This window comes from Apaloderma vittatum, unplaced genomic scaffold, assembly GCF_000703405.1.
Source record: "Apaloderma vittatum isolate BGI_N311 unplaced genomic scaffold, ASM70340v1 scaffold9647, whole genome shotgun sequence".
NCBI classification, from domain to species: Eukaryota; Metazoa; Chordata; class Aves; order Trogoniformes; family Trogonidae; genus Apaloderma; species Apaloderma vittatum.
Genome location: NW_009724511.1, coordinates 42247 through 44896, shown reverse-complemented (window position 1 = coordinate 44896; position 2650 = coordinate 42247). Strand labels below are relative to the sequence as shown.

Genomic DNA, 2650 nt, shown 5'->3' with positions numbered 1-2650 from the left:
CTTCATTTATATTTTTTTAATCATGAGGGGAAGTGACAGTGAAGTGGAGGTTTGTTTCTTTTGGCAAAAGATACATAAGTGGTCCATTTCCCACAATTGAGAGTAAAGGGAAATGTTTTTATTTTGGCTTGTTTGCCTGCTGAATGAAAATTAAGTTCATACATGGCTACAAACAACTGTTTCTTTGATGTTGGTTTTCGTGGAAATACCTAACATGAACTGGATTAAATACTTCTTAAATTAAATATCTAGGACAACACACAGAGTGGTTTAGGATTCTCTGTGATGCAATCACATCTGTCAGAAGCTGTATGTATCTATGGATTTATATACATTACTTACACTCTTTGCATTTATGTATACTTTAGTCGTCATGATGTTGCTTTTGAAGTCTAGGATCAGCAACAAGGGACGAAACCTAGTTGTATCCATGAATATCAGAGAATCATATAATGGCCTAAGTTGGAAGGGACCTTAGAGATCATTTAATCCAACCTCCCTGTCATGGGCAGGGATGCCTCTCAACTAGATCAGGCAACTTGAGCGCGGTGCTGACAACAATGACAACACCGAGATCATGGGTTCGATTCCCGCTCAGTCCCCATGTGTTGCCTGGTCTAGTCCAGAGGTGGCGTCCCTGCCCATGACAGGGAGGTTGGACTAGATGATCTCTAAGGTCCCTTCCAGCCTAGGCCATTCTATGATTCTATAAACACATGGGGACCGAATGGGAATCGAACCCATGACCTTGGTGTTATCAGCACCATACTCTAACCGACTGAGCTAACCAGCCCCCAATATAAATTAGTGGACTAGATTATATATGAATTTATATTTCTGAATTAAAAAAGAATTTCAGAAATAGCTAGGGAACAGTCTGCTCTTATATGTATATTGCAGGTACATTATAATTTCAATTTTTCTATTAACAATAATATGTAAAAAAAATCCTTACCTCATGTTAATTTATACTCTTAGAATGCTCCCAAACTGTACAGATTTATTTCAATATTTAGTTACTACTAGTTGGGGAAAATATTAAACAAATTATTATAGTACTAAGAGTAAAAGGGAATCATTACATCTGAATAGTGATGTATTCTTTTAAAAGACGTCAAACCTTTTTCCAGTTGTGGAAAATTAATTTAACAACTTGGTGTTGCCTTATAATGACCACAATTACCAACTTGTCAAAAAAGAATCTGTATTTACCCTTCAGACAATAATGACTTGTATTTGTGTATTGGATTTTCATATAAGATGGTGGAACCCACATATGAAGCTTATTTCTTTTGTGATAAACACAATGAGTAATTATTAGACGCAAGGTAATTTGTTTTTTCTCTAGGATATAATAAACAACTTTTTCTCAGCATGGAAAAAAAGAAATCTCTTTTCAGCCTTTATTAGAATAATAACCAGAAAGCTCTGTTTGTATGAGTGTGACAAATCTTTTTTGCACGTGTTATCACACAATGTTCATCTTTATCCAGCAACTACAGGATGTTGCAACTAGGTCTGAGCACTTGTAGATCACTGAGTTTGCTTATGGCCTTGTACTCCATACAAATAACTGGCCTTATTTTTATTACTTCTTTGAAAGCCTTAACACCTTCTTTTTCTGTTTCCTTTCATAACCTTGAAGAGACAAATTGGATTTTCACAAAACCTTTAATTAATATGCTGCATTTTAAGGTGGCAGCTTAATTGTTTGAAAAGATATGCAGCATAATTTCAGACTACTTTTTATTTTCCTGTTCATTTATTTCAAAGGTTATACTGTAGAAGTAATAGCATTGAGTATGTATTTATGCAACGTTTAAAATTGCACAAGGGAGATGGTGTACAACTGACAAAATTTTATGTAAGACTGATATTTCTGCACTGCAAAAAGGTTGTGTTACATTATCTTCTGGTGGAGAATTTGCTGAGGGAATTGTGGTAGTTTGGAGAATGAGGAGTAAAGCATTGTAGCTTCCTAGGAGTAATTACTCCTAACTAGGAGATGCAACATATGGAGCCGCACCTCAGAGATGAGTGTGAAATGTTGCCATCAAATAAACCAACATAAAACCCAATGGGAGTTTTAGTCTTTAAAACTGATCTGTTTTATAAAGAAAACAAAGCAATTTTCCTTGACTGTTAACTCCCAGATAGTTATCCACTGAAGTCAATGGCTGACGTAATGGTTCTGTTACACAGAGACACAGAGTTTCTGTTTTTCCTATTGCCATTGCAGGTACCAGCCTCATTAAGCTAAATAATGACATTGACAGCAAAATGCTGTTGTAACATCATGTGGTTCTGTTGTTCCTTCACTGTGTAGTTACTGTCTAAACTATTCTCAGGAGCTCTTTGGGAAAACAGATTCTGATTTGGTATAGCTGCCTTATCCAATGACAAATAGGGGAACTTTACTTATTGTGATAGAAAATGATGTGCCTGTAGGTAGTGCTTGGAAAATGAAGAAATGTTTGCATCTTTCCTGAGGTTCCTGCATAACCTTTTGCAGCAGCAAATCCCACAGATCCCTCAGAGTTTCAAGGAGCAGACAGCGAGGAGACAATGTGCTTTTGAAGTATTTTGCAATTGCCTTTAGTAGATTTTTCTTAACTTTCTGTGTGATAGGAATTTGTCCTACACTTGTATA

The 2650-nt window shown here is 36.0% G+C and overlaps 1 non-coding gene across 1 annotated transcript; it reads right to left on the bottom strand.

The window, feature by feature from the left end:
• Window positions 1–719: 719 nt before the first annotated feature.
• On the bottom strand, window positions 720–794 carry TRNAI-GAU. The gene has a single exon. It is a non-coding gene; the product is annotated as a tRNA-Ile (tRNA).
• Window positions 795–2650: the final 1856 nt, after the last annotated feature.